Raw genomic sequence first — 14,639 nt, 5'->3', positions numbered from 1 at the left:
GGAGGTAGGAGGCAGATGGTACAGCCTGCAACAGCTGCAAGAAGAAAAAGGAGGAGAGAATATTTGGCCTACCTTTCTTTGCCACAGAAGGTGGTCAAGCTTGAGCCATTGTTTTGGTCAGTGTGCACCACTGTAACAGAATATCATAGACTGGGAGGCTTCACAGAAATTTATTTCCCACAGTTCTGGAGGCTGGGAAGTCCAAGATCAGGGTACCACCATGCTTGAGTTCTGGTGAGATCTCTCTCTCTCTGCAAATGGCTGTCTTCTTGCTGGGTCCTCACATACCAGAGACAGGAAGCAAGCTCTTTCCTGTCTCTTCTTATAAGGGCATTAACCCCATCATGGGCGGTTAGGGTTTCAACATATGTATTTTGGTAGAACATAAACCTGATCAGGGAAGGGTGATTAGTGGAGGCAGGAAAAAGGAGAGGGACAGAGCTTGGCATTAGATACGAGGCTCAAGTTTTGTTTTGTTGGACAGGACTTTATAGTATCTGAAAATTAGTTTTTACACCTGAAAGGAGATTATTCATGAGACCAAAGAAATCAGAAAGCCACAGTTTCTGCCTGGGATGTCATCAGAATGTGCAGAAAGGATCCATCAGAACATGCTGGAAGCAGTGGAAAGAAGAAAATAAAGCTGTTCTTATTTGTATCCTTACTGAATTAATTCATTAAACTGCTTCTACGTGCAGTGTAGACATCACTGAAGAATTGATAGGCAAGAGGGAAGAGAGGACAACATCGCACACAGCAGATTGCCCCAAGCATTAGACATGCTTTTCCTCTGTGGAGTGGGTGGTCCTCAACTCCCTCATGGTGCTCGCTCTCCTTTCTCTAGCACAAACTTGCATACCCTTGCATGCAGGCCCCTTAGTGACCCCTGGCGTGAAGGGCGTGACATCAAGGTTGGCATGCATGGGGAGGCAGTGGACATTCTTGCACACTTCCCCCAGACTTTCTTTTGCCAACAATAAACCTGTAGCTAGCTTTACCGATTGATCTCAATCTAATAGAATACACTTCCATTTAGGTTAAAGTAAGGAGGTGTTGTGCTCAGAAAGGAGACCAAAGACAATTTCTTAAGGTTATTCTGGATTTCTGGAATCTCAGTGAAATGACACTCAGTGGGGTATCTCAGTTGTTAGACATGAAAAGTTCACAGTGACATTAGGTATGTGCTTTTTATACCCTCTTTCCAAACTCCAGGTGAATTTCCTATTTTAGGATATCTTCTCTCCTTAATTTAAAATTGCTGAGCTCTATCCTATTCAGTCAGTGTGAAGGTTGTGTTATAGTATCACCACACAATAAATCAAGAACGCATTTGTTATTTATGAGAAAAAATAAAATAAAATAAAATAAAATAAAATAAAATAAAATAAATTGCTGAGCTCTAACATTATTATCCAGATGGTTTTATAAAATGATTTTGAGTTCTCATTTGCTTTTAGTAGATGAGCTCATTTGGATACGAAAATTTAAAAAATAACCTAACAGTATCAACTAACACAAGTGACAGTCATGGGTCTTTCTATGGAAATCACAACGAGATTGTACATGATTGGGTAGTGTTAGATCCATCCTTCAAGATGGCCTCTTCACAGTATGGTTGTAGTAAAAGCTAAAGAACAATAGCATTTAGTATTTCTAAATTGTGATGGCCTTCTGACACATTCTACTCCAGTCTGTCCAGGTGTGTAATCTTTGAAGTCAAGGATGTGTAATCCACCAGTAATCCTGTGGATTATATCTGCAAAATATATTTTCAACCAATTCTCTTCTCCCCACCTCCATTGCCACCACTTTAGTCTGGACACCTAAGTGGCCTCTTTGCTTCTAATTTGCCTTTCTTTGATCCATTCCCCACATTGCAGCTGATGTGATCAAACAGCAAAAACAAAAACAAAAAACAAGTGGGTTATGAAGGTGAATGTCTCTTCTTCAATAACTAATAAATGAGAGTGGGGGAGTACAGACCAGCCAGGAATGCATCCGGTTGAATAAATGTTAAAAATTCTCTCATTCCTTGTGCATCTCTCCAGATTTGGGAGTATAGGTGAGAATGCCCAGACCCTTGTTGGCAGAAAGCCTCCTGGAGGATGCTTAATAGGTTAGGAACAGGCTGGGCTGAAGTCTCCCCTCTTCCACATTAGAGCTCTTTTTCCCTTTTTTGGTAGATAAAAAAAAGTCCTGTTTGGCTCTGAAAACTATTGTTGAGTTTGTACCAAAGCCATGTTGCCCATGGGCTGCTTCCAGACATTGGCTGGCTGTGCATGGCAGAGATTAAACAGGCCCATTCCCAAGAGATGTAGGACTCCTCCAATGAGCAACCCTTGGCTTCAAGACACCCCCATGGCCTTGCCTAACTTTTCTTAAGCTGGATGGCTATCTAGGAAGCATCCACCCAACCTTGCTTCCTTCCTTCATGCAGAGTCAGACCTGCATCATGATCTGATGGCTCTCTCAGCCTTTCCCGGCACCCTTCCGATTATCCCCCATAGATGTTCCCCCTAATAAATTTCTTGCACATTTAATCCTGTCTTGATGCCTGCTTCTTGGAGGACCCAGAATAATGCACTGGTGCACAGGAGATGCTTGATAAATTTACTCAGGAAGTAAATGGGAAAACTGAATTAAAATTTGATGCTTTCCTCACTTTCCTCTTTCTGGTCCTTTGCTTCTCTGTGCCCAACTCCTTGTTATAAAATAGCTGCATCTGAGGAGAGCTTTGAATCATCCTCCTCTCAAGCCAGATGACTTTGGCACCTAGGACAGTTTCTAAGGTGATGGAATCATAAAATTGCATGTAAATTCATTAAAAATACTTTTCGTGGTGTTCTTGAAAGGGTTAAATTAAATCAATATAAAGATTTTAACACAGATCCTGAAACATAGTAGTTTCATTATATATAGATAAAATGTGGTGGACACATACCAGAGGGTCTCATGCGTCCATCTGAAGCAACACAGTAAATGTACATACATCAGCAAAGATGAATCACAAATTATATATGTTGATTAACAAGAGGGCTACTAGTTGGATCTACTGTTTATATTTGGTTGGAGAATTCTGAGTGCCTATGGTAGGCCCAGAAGCCGGAGTTCTTATTCCTTATGATATTTGACTATGAAACGGATTTTGGGTTGCAATCAGAGTCATGGTGGCAGCTGACACTTTCCATACACTCAGCTTATGTTCAGTAACTTGCTGAAGATCACAGAGCTAGTATAGGAGAAGCTGGGCTTGTCTAGGTGGTAGGGTTGGCAGTGATATGAAGATGGGATGTGAGGCAAAGAGGAAGCTAGGGTTAGCTGGAGCTCTCTTGAGTACCATGTTGCCCTGGACCCCGGTGGGGAGTCATGGCTGCCATGGCAACGCTGGAGTTCTTTCTCTGCAGCACCTGGAGGCAACATCCAGTGGCAGGCAAGTGTGGGCTAAGTCCAGAAACCCAGCTGTTATGTAGCTTTACCATTTAGCAGTGTGGAACGTTGGGGAAGATACTTTACTACACCATGATCTCTTCCAAAAAATGGAAAAGTGCTACCTATTCAGATGGCAGTATGAGATTCCCATGAAATGATACATGTGTTCTAGTTTCTGTGCTAACAAACCTTCCCAATCATAGTGGTGTAAAACAGCTCGCAATCCATGAGTTGGGAATTTGAGCAGGGCTCTGATAGATGATTATTTCGGTCCTTCTGGCAACCGCCTGGGGTCACACTGGTATTCAGCTGGTGGCTAGCTTTCTCTGGAGGGTTAAAAGGGCTTTATTCACATGCCCGGGGCCTTGGTGGGGATGGCTGGAAAATTGCACTCAGCTGGGCTGCTCACCCTCTCTGTGTCATCTCGAGTTCTTCCAAATGAGCTATCCATCAGGGTAGTCTGATTTCTTATATGCAGACTCAGAGCTCAAAGAATGAGCATCTATACAAATAGGAAACAGAAGCTACTAACTAGTCTCTTAAGACCTGGGCTGGGAAACTGGCACATCACTTCCTCCACATTGTATTAGATAATCACAGAGCCAACCCAGATTCTATGGAAGGGGCCATAGAATCCACCTGTTGGTGGAAGGTGTCAAAGAATTCGTAGCCATCTTAATACACTACATTATGTAGCGTAGACTGCATGATTATTAGGAGTGTAAGCTCTGAAGACAGAGTGTTTTGGTTTCACTACTTCCTACCTGCATAGTGGACATATTACTCATAAGAATCCTACAGCTCAGTTTCCTTGTCTGAAAAATGCTATAAAAATAGACTATCCCTTCTAATGCTCAAAGAATCTCTTTGTTTCCTATCTTTGAATTATATTACAAAAACCTTGCAAGGCATCAGACTCCAGAAAAGGGAGAACAGAGAAGAAAATAAACTTGCCATTTAAAGGTTTCTCTCACTACCTAGGAAACCGCCCCTAAGTAAAATGGTGTAAATCAATTACCATTTATTTATATAGAAAAATTCCTGGGCATTCCCAGACCCCCAAAATCACCTCTTTTAGGCTTTTCTGGTACCTTTTCTGGTACCACATCTTGCTAACAGATGCACAAAACAAATTAAGATAAAGCACAGATGCTCACAGACACAGTTCATAGCCCTGTGGGGGCTTGATGCTGAGATGCTGAGATGCTGTGTGGTTCCCAAGAAGGAGCCTGGCGTCTCCCCTCTTGCTGCTGGGGGTGAGTGATGCCCCTATAAACAGCTTGCAGCAAACAAATGCTGAATGCTATTTTTGCTTCATGCTTTTTTTATTCTTTTGTATAAGCGAAAATCCCCTTCAGATTTCTTTTGGTTAGCCAAAACAGGTGTTAATATAAGTCTTTCTTTTTTTTTTTTTTTTAATTTTTTTTTCAACGTTTATTTATTTTTGGGACAGAGAGAGACAGAGCATGAACGGGGGAGGGGCAGAGAGAGAGGGAGACACAGAGTCGGAAACAATATAAGTCTTTCTTAAAAGCAAAGTGGTGTCAGGCAAACTTCTGGAAAGCGGACGTACCTGTACTTAAGTGTATTGAGACTGTTCATTGTGTTCTTCATACCAGGCTAATTATCATCCACGTGTTTCCTCATCAATTGTCACAAAAACTCTAAAAGGCACTGATTGTCTCCATGTTTTGAAATGAAGAACATTTGAGACACTGAGACGGAAAAGCTGGTCTAATAGCACACTGCTAGCAGGTGGCAGAACAGGCATTGCTCCAAACAGAAATGTTTTCCTGACTTCAGGTTCTGTTTGTGCAACAGCGAGAACCTCTCCCCAAGAACTGTTTTCCTTGCAACACATCCTGAAGGGTTTCAAGGGCTCTCACCTCTAAAAGCCAACAGCCAATTATCTGAGCTGGTAAGGGAAGGTATTGCAATAAGCTGGAAAGAATTTTTCCTCTCATAATCCAGTATATTCTAACTTTTTTAAAAGGCTGCATGTACATCTTGATGATTACTTTTACCTTGGGCCCATGATCCCTGATCGTTTAAGAACTCTGACATCCTATTATTTCATAGTCAGGGCAGCCTAAGAGAGAAGGGAGTTTCACAAAGTTTCAGAAGTAAACTTCTACAGGCACTTGGACACAAAATGATCATTTTCACCACCCATTTATGGCAAGTAATACTGATTTTATATTTATATTAGCGACATAAATGTTGCTTTAAAAAAGTTTAATGTTTATCTTATTTTTAAGAAAAAGAGAGAGCAGGGGAGGGGCAGAGAGAGAGGGAAACAGAGGATCTGAAGTGGGCTCTGAGCTGTCAGCAGAGAGACCGATGTGGGGCTCAAATTCACGAACCGCGAGATCATGACCTGAGCTGAAGTCGGATGCTTAACCGATTGAGCCACCCAGGTGCCCCATAAATGTTACCTTTAAGTAAATTTAAATAAAAATGTCAGTGAGTTTAAGAAAAACAAATCATAGTAAGATGGTGAGTGGCTGGGGCACACATTAGGAATTTTTAATTACTGAAATTCGGGAAATACTGGTGCAGTAAAGCTATCCACTAGATATGGGGGGTTAGGGTAGTTATTAAGATCTAAATGGAGAGAGGGATAAATACAGAAACACTGTATATGAGAGTCATGTTCAGTCCTGAAGCTTCTAATTAGCTGCCAGACTTTGAGCAACTTCTATAACATCCGTTACAGACATCAATCAGTCTTCTTATTTGCAAAATTACAGAATTGATTTAATTTATGCTGAAAATTCAGTTTTTGCTCTACAATTTTGCAACATTTCCTCTCTTCTTCCAACAGACCATTTCTTTATTCAGAAATGAAAAAGAAAAAGCAAATTTGGATTGTATTTTTTTATGCGTCTAAAAAAGTAGATGACAAGGCTTGTAACTCAGCACCTTTTCCTTAGAAACAAAATTTAAAATAGCATCTAGAGTGGCGATGGTATCTGTGAACTTCATTTTTCTTCACTGACTTTCAAATATATTTCTGTGAGCATCATCAGTCCCTCATCATAATTATATCTTCAGCCAACATCGTAAGATATGACCAATATTATCTATCATCATTATTCATTGAAATATATCATCAAATACTGTTCCAATCCTCCAAAATTACACTTCTGGTAATATTGTTGTGTATGTCACATTCCAACAAATTCGTGAAAATTCAAAAAAGATATATATTCTGTATATCAAATTCAGAAAACTTTGTGTAAAAATATGTGAAGGAAGCATCCTAAATGCAGAGACATTTCTTGTTGAGGCCAGTCACTGAGATGCCCAATCAGCCCTCAAGTAGCATCTCTCAGCAGTCACTGACCTTGGAGTTGACATTTTCCCAAGTGGACAGGCTCTGAGTTATCGGAAGCTTTCGCTCAGCTCATCCCTCAAATCCCATCAAAGGGGCTGGGGGCTGGGGGAAGACAAAAGACAAGAGGAAAGACCAGCCACCGCATTCAGACATTGGATCATCTCCCAGCCATAGTACTAGTTTTGGAGGCTGCACCTATGTTCCAGTCTTGACACTCACAGGTAGTACGGTTTTGAGTCCAGAGCTGAAAAGAACCAAATCATTTCTAAGATGACGACGTTGTGTCCTATAGAAGTTAAGTGGCTTACTCAAGGTCACAGGGTGAGGTAGTAGCAAAGTCAGGACAAGAACCCAAGTTGCTTGCCTCCTGTGAGTTCAATGTTTTTCAATTCTTATTCTAAGTTTTGAGCAGGGAGAGAGTCATAGGAAAATACATGTCATCTCAAGTCCCTACTGTCTCCTGGCCTGACTGGCACACAACCAGAGTTGCCCTGACACTTGAAGTCTATCCAACTGGTCACTGATACTGCCACCCTTTGTTTTCTTGAGAGTTCTTAGAGACGCAGTTGTTCCCTATGCTCAGAATGACTGATGCAAATGAAAAAGGGCCAATCTGAGTGCCAGCTGTGAGGCCTGCAGAAACTATAGAGCTGGCCCAGACAACACAGATGTGTGGTGTCCCCCAGGCTCAGCAGCCTGGACTTCCTGCTGTGGGCTACACAATGTACTCATCATTCGAGCAACTGTGACAGAAGAGGGTTCTTAGGAGAGCTAGGAAGACTTTTCCCAGACGTTTTCTAAGAGTTTCTACAGTTGCCATTTATTTTTTCAAATAATAGCTGAATACCCACTCATTCCTTGACCCATTTCCCATTTATGCATTTATTCAAACATTCAAGAAATATTTACTGAGCACCTCTTAGACGCTATCATCATGATAATTGCTAGCATCATGCTAGCAACATGGTAGTCATGTATATACATCAGTAAATCAGACATGGTGGCTGCCTTCAAGGAGCTCCGTCTATTAGGGGAATCAGTCATAGAACAATACCCATGTAATGAAGGGCTATGGGTGCTACAGGAGAGGAAGGATTTTCATTGGCTTCACGTAAGCTTATTTCTGGACCAATCACTATAATCAAGGTTGTGTGGTATTATGACTGGCTACACTTGAATAACATGTCCATGGCTGGGAGACTGATAGCTCTCATCAGAACCACATGTTTGTTTTAGGAAAGAAGAATTCCCCAAAGATATGAGGGTTGGATGCATGTGGAGGGATGAATGTTGTTATCAGAAGAAGGGAGAAAATTGGTTATGAATAGGCTAAAAGAAAGGATATACCCTAATCTCCTCTGGTAAACATTTCCCACTCTTCTTCATCATGCCAGACATGTTTTTCTTAGGAGCAAAAGATTTGCAAAATTAGAAATAAGGTTTATTTAACATATTTTCAAATGGCAACACCAGTGAAAATAAAAAGGCTCCTACAAAGTTAGGGAAAAATGAATTTTCCTATAGCCATGGTAGCAAATGGCTACCAGGGCCAGTTTTAACCTGTTCCTATAGATCAAGGCAACAAATTTCAGTTGAACATTCAGTTAATGGTTAATGAGTTAACTACTCACAGTTAGTGCCTCACTTCTAAAAGTCAATCAGTGATGGACTCACTCTAGTATACACATCAGGACTGCTAACCGACCAATAAGAATCGTACCCAAGTAACTCTGCTTCTATAGGTTGTCAACCCTTTACTGAAAGTCTGCCAAATTCTTGAACTCTGTGCTGCATCCAAACCCAATATAACATCAATGCTCTGTTTTGCTCAGAGACTGGGTCCAATCAGCTTAAATCCCTTAGTGTAGTGAGCAATAAAGTATTACATACATACATTAGCAAAGTCCACTAATGCAACACTTCACCAATTTGAGTGAAGTCTAGAAACCTTACTTCCCGGTACATCCCTTTACCCTCCCCTATCAATAACGTAAGTGTCTTAACTATTTTTGCTACATACATTGAGAACCACATTAGACAGTGTTAAAAAATTTTGCTTCAACTATCAAACAATATTCAGAAAACTCAAGAGGAGAAGGAAATTCTGTTGTATTTATCATATTTTCCCTCTTAGTATGTTCTTCCATACTTCCTGATAACCTATGATATGTTCTTTAAAATTTGCTTTAAACATTCTTTTAGGGTAGGTCTGGTGGGGACGAATTCTTTTAGTGTTCCTTCATCTGAGGATATCTTGATTTCCTCTTCATTCTTGAAAGATACCTTCTCCAGATGAAGAATTTTGAGTTGACAATTCTCTTCTTTCAGCACCTGGCAAATGTTGTGCCACTTTCTTCTGGCCTCCATGATTTCCAATGAGAAATCCATTGTTCTGATTGCTTTTTCCCATACTGATAATGCATTGTTTCTCTCTGGCTGTTTCAAGATTATTTTTTTGTTTTTAGTTTTCAGAAGTTTTGACCATGATATATCTTGGTGTAGATTTCTTTGAGTTTATCTTATCTGGAATTTACTCAGAGTAACTTACTGAATATGTAGTTTTACAGGTTTTTCTTTTCTTTTACCAAATTTAGGAAACTTTTAGCCATTATTTCTTTGAATACTTTTTCAGCCTGCATCTTCTTTTCTTCTCCTCTGGGACTTGGTATAGTCCCACATGTCACTGAAGCTTTATTTTTTCAATCTTTTTGTTGTGGTTGTTGTTCCAATTAGGTATCTTCAAGTTCACTGATTCTTTCCTCTGTCCCCTCCATTCTTCTGTTGAGTCCATTCATTGAGTTTTTTTATTTTGGTTTCTGTAATTTTCAGTTCTAAAATCTGCATTTTGTTTTTCTTTGTATCTTCTAATTCTTTGCTGAGAATTTCTGGTTTTTAATTTGTTTCAAGCATTTTAATAATTGTTTGTCAGAGCATTTTTATGATGGCTGACTGACAGTCCTTGTCAGATGATTCTAATATCTGTGTCATCTTAGTGTTGGCAACTGTTGATTGCCTTTTCTCATTCAGTTTGAGATCTTCCTAGTTCTTGGTATAACTGATTTTTGACTCAAACCTGGACATTTTGGGTATTCTATTATAAGACTCTGAATCTTATTTAAATCTTGTATTTTAGTTGGCTTCCACAGATGTGATGGTGCTGCCTCTTCACTGCCAAGTCGGGGTGGGAGTTCAGGTTCTCCCCTTCCTTTCTGTTGACCCCAAGGGGTTGGGGATCTTTGTTACTTTGTTGCTGCAGAAGTGACACTCCAGACTGAGTTAGAAAGGCCACCCAGCTTCTATCAATCTCTGATGGCACTTACTTGGAACCTTCAGCCACCAGGCGAGAAGCTTGGATACCCTAAAACTGCCCTGAAGAGAGAATATATGAAATAACTACATAGAAAGGAGAGATTCCTGAGGATCCCCAGCTGCTCCAACTGCTTGAGTCTTCTTAGCCCAGGTACCAGACATGTGAATGAAGATGCACTCAAGATGACCCAGCCCCATCACTGCCTGACTGCAACTTCACTAGAGACCTGAAATGAGAACTGCCTAGCTAGGGTTTCTCAGTCTTGTGCTGGGTATTTCCTTGCAGGGGCATTATACCATATTTAGCAGCACCCCTGGCCACTGCTCACTAGATGCCAGTGGCACTTTTTCCAGTTTAACAACTAAAAATGTTCCCAGAGCTTCCCATCTACTTGCTAGATGGGATGCTTCCTGATCTATGCATTGTTTAATAAATCCAATTAAATTTTCAAATTAAAAAAAAAAAGTCTCCAGATGTTTGCAAAAGTCCCTTGGGGAAAAATCACCCCTACTTGGTGAGCTGCCCCAGCCAATCCCCCCATATTGATGAACAAAATAAATGATTGTTTTTAAGCCTTTGTTTGGGGTTGTTTTACAGCAATAGATAATCTGAGGGGTGTGGGGGATGCAGAACATCATCTCCTCTACAAGCTATCTGATGTTATGTGAAGAGTTGGATTCTGTCAGGGACCTGATCAATAGTCTGTTCCTACTATCCCTGGAATTTTTATTATGGGCTATCTCTGGCATCTAGATAGGAATTTATCATTTATAGAAGGACCTGTAGAGAATTATAATTTAAAAACACACATATCCTTATACATAAAATATACACAAGGCGATTAAATGAAAATATAGGAAAAATTGGAAATCATTCAGGGAAATGGTCAAGTTATTGTTTTAGTAAGTAGAAAGTGTTTGCTGATTTCATTTTTTCCCCTTATCTTTCTAAAAACTAAGAGAAAGAAGCACTTTGGAGTTTTATTGTAAACTAATTTGTGAGTGCTACATGTGTGTGCGTTCCTAAATTCTAAGAGGAATTTACAACAAGGAATCTTAAATGAAGGACATCGAAAAATGTCATAAACACAGTTTTGTTTTTATGTAAGTTACAGGAAAATTCCCCGTATGGCCAAAGACCTGACACTCCATCATAACTCAAAGGAAATATTTCTGTCAGAATGAACCTGATGTAGCTCAGGTATTTTTGCTGATTTAGCAAGACACCAGGATAGTACTTAGAGAAAGCAATGAACCAGGAATATAACTTGAATAGTGTCCCGTTGATCAACAGCCTTATTTCTCATGAGTTTAAAAGTTTCTTGTTTAAGACTCATAGTTCTTAAAATCCATATCATGCATATAAATGATTGCTTGTTTTCCTTTTTCGTTTCTTGGCAGGTAGCAAATCCATGAATAGGATCAAGTTATCAATCAGCAAATTAAAAAGGAAAAAAGGGATGGGGCAACAAAACTCCTTGGATTTCCACCACTACCTTCTTAGATGTTTGAGGATTCCGTCCAACGAGTTTGACTCTTGCAATTGAAATAATGGTAAAAGATCATTATTAGCGTTCCTAATGGCTGATAACGGGTCAAGGGAGACCCTAAATATCTTATGTCACTCCAGGTGTTTTTTTTCTCAAGGTAAGGAGTGTAAATCTAGATTGTGGTGGCAATACACTGCTTTCTTGAGGACAAAATCTCTCAAAACCAGCACATCTCTTGAGACGGCTTTTGCTGTTGTTTTTAAGGGATCTGTCCTCTGCAGTAAGTGGCTGCCATGGGGCAGGTAAGTTTTATTTGGGGGGATGTTTATTTATCTGCCTGATGACTCCCCAAGAAATCATCAGAGGTCCTTGTGTGTAAGGACCCAGGACTACTGGCGTGCTAAGGATTGGAGGCAGCCTCAGGAAAGGTAAGTTGCCAACTATGACGTGCTGAGTCACTGCCACAAAATCGAGCTGAGTTGAGGATCTTTATTATGAAGACACATCTGTCATGTACCTCTACTTCTTCAAGATTTTCAGTTTTTAACAATTAAGCTGGAAACAGCTTCTAGTATCTGAATATCAGATATACTAACATAGCCTAAGGAAATCATGTGTTGATAGAGTCAGTTTCTTGGTTCCTAGCAAATCCTGAATCATCTTTAATCACTAGGTCAGCCCAGGGCCACTGAGTGGTGCAAGTGATTTGTAAGCCTATAGTGTGAGAGTACATCCTGACTCTGTTTTTGAAAAGGCTTTCATTTTTTTAATCTGTTGTTTTGACTCCTTGTGATGGCTTCTACAGTGTGACCGGGAAGCAACTTATCTGCAAACCACAGTCATGAAGAGTGAGGTCTCTGTTCCTCCTACAGAAGTAGCTCCTTGGAGCAGTTTATTAACATGCTAACTTCTAGACAGATCTTAATTCTTCCTGAGAACTCAGAAATATACCAGGTCACTTTCAGTCTGATTTCAGCCACTTTGGAACTTAAAGGCTTGGGTCCACATAGAAAGGGCACTGACTGGATGGATAACCCTTTCAAACTAAAGTACACTGATTAATCATGGATTTGAATCTCAGTAGCTCCACAACGCAGCTGAATGATATTGTGTAAGATCTTAACCTCTCTAATCTATGGTTCCCTTTTATGTACAATGAAGACAAAATAATACTTTTTCCTCTTATGGTTGTTATATGAATTAAATAACATAAAGTTTGTAGCTCAGATTCTGGCAAACAATAAACCCTTGGAAGATATTAGCTATTGTAATGATTGCAAATAATCATGGGTTAAGGGGAATCAAGTTCAGTTTATTCCAGCTTGAAGAGCTGGTAAAACAACTCTTGTTTCTTATTCTAATTGTAGATAGTAAGAATGCTTTGGGATAATATATAACTTTAACTTGGAATACCTCAGTGGATAGAAAATAAGGCAAGGTCAAATTTTAATTTTCTAAGAATGATTCCAACATGGTATAAATTATGGATTAAGTATAACTTTTTTAAGGGTAGAATATGATAAGAATTTATTAACTAGAGACACATACATTTCTATCTTTTAGGTGCTCATTAGAAAATAGTCATTTTAGTATGTCTAGGATGCCCACTTTTCTCCAGACATCTCAACGTACAGTGGGACTTGTCCCTCCCACATGTGCTACAATTGAAACTAGTCCCTGCATCAGTTTTGGCGTAAGCAGAATCCCATGCTTTATTCTTGCTATTTTGGACTGTGACTCATGTCTTCTTGTTCCTTAAAATTATTGTTGCAGGGTTAGATTTCCTGAAAATTTTGCTTGTTGAGCTGAGTGATAGTCGCCTTTTTAGTTCCTGTGAATAATGTTTTGTTCCCCTGAAAAATGTAACCCCCCAGATAAACTGTCTCATCTGGAGAAATTGCAGTGATGATGAGAACACTATGGTCTAGCAGAAAGGGCAAGCTCTCTGAAGTCAGCTAGATATGGGTTTTGGTCCAGATTCCACCCTGTCCAGGCTGTGTGGTCACGGGCAAGTATCTTTCTCTCTCTGAGTCTATTTCTTCACCTGTAAAATGGGAAGACACTACATTATTACATGCATGCTTTGCATGCAGTTTATAGTAAAAGCCCAACATATGTTGTCTCTTGTTATTAAAATTATAATTACACCCTGGACTATTGTAATCTGGCAAAGCTGTCGAGACCATGTTATGCTACAATCATAGTTATGAAGTAATGAGCACAGTACCTATTTCCAGGGTAGGAACTCTCTAAATGATAGCTGTTAATATTATCAGTAGTTTGCTCGTTGCTTATAGACTCTTTCAGGGTTGTGTTGAGTCGGTGTGTGAGGGAAGAGGAAGAAGGAGGAAGCCTGATATGTCAATGTCACCTCTCTTAGGACTTTGAACAAGGTCATCTCAACTCTCTTGCAGGAGTTCAGTGACAGTGATAATGATAATAATGAGGATGAGGATGATGGTGGCTCGTATTCACCGGGCACTTACTCTAAGACAGACACGGCACTCAGCGCCTTCTCTCATTTGTTCCTCCTGACAAGTGTGTGAGGTACAAGCCTGCCTCTCCCCAGAACACAATTTGAGCTTCAGGTACAAGGAGTTTCTTTGGGGGATAATCTCAGGAACATGGTGAGGGACTGGGAAATGACACCAGGGAGAGAGGAGGCCAGGAAAGAGTGAGGTGAGGAGTGGATGCTGCTGTAGGCAACTGGGGTCTAGAAGCACAACTCTCGCAGTGGGTCATTGGATGTTACAGTAAGCGAGGCCCCTTGCGCATCTATTCCTTGGGGCCTAGATGATTGCACCCTAACTACTGGGGATGCAGGGCCATATTATGGTCATTGATTTAGGGAGCATACTATATCTTGGAGGATAACACCCATCTCCACAGGGTATTATCTCCAATCTGGTGCTTCAAACTGTCCAGTTGCCCTGATGGTGTGGGACTAGTGATCCTTGCTTAAAAGCTCACTGGCAATATCCTTTGCTGTAAAGTGAGTTAGTTGGTCTGAAGTGAGAAAATTATTTCCCTGACAGAGCCCCCTCTTTTGAGTCCAGGCTAGGGAGAAGCATCAC

The 14,639-nt window shown here is 40.3% G+C and overlaps 1 protein-coding gene across 16 annotated transcripts in view; it reads right to left on the bottom strand.

Moving 5' to 3' along the window:
• The window catches only part of GPR65 (G protein-coupled receptor 65), a 159,090-nt gene that overhangs the window by 88,113 nt on the left and 56,338 nt on the right, over positions 1–14,639 (bottom strand). The window contains exon 1 of one of the 16 annotated variants that reach the window (XR_007152935.1): positions 6,776–6,869. The exons of 14 other annotated variants lie outside the window; for them this stretch is intronic. The gene's annotated coding sequence lies outside the window, so the exon portion shown is untranslated. Of the gene's footprint in view, positions 1–72; positions 4,815–6,775; positions 6,870–14,639 lie in introns of those variants that run through there. One more of the 16 variants, XR_007152933.1, reaches the window with a different exon arrangement.

The sequence above is a fragment of the Prionailurus viverrinus genome, chromosome B3, assembly GCF_022837055.1.
Source record: "Prionailurus viverrinus isolate Anna chromosome B3, UM_Priviv_1.0, whole genome shotgun sequence".
Classification (NCBI taxonomy): domain Eukaryota; kingdom Metazoa; phylum Chordata; class Mammalia; order Carnivora; family Felidae; genus Prionailurus; species Prionailurus viverrinus.
The sequence above is the reverse complement of the archived record's forward strand: the minus strand, read 5'-3'. Positions and strand labels throughout refer to the sequence as shown.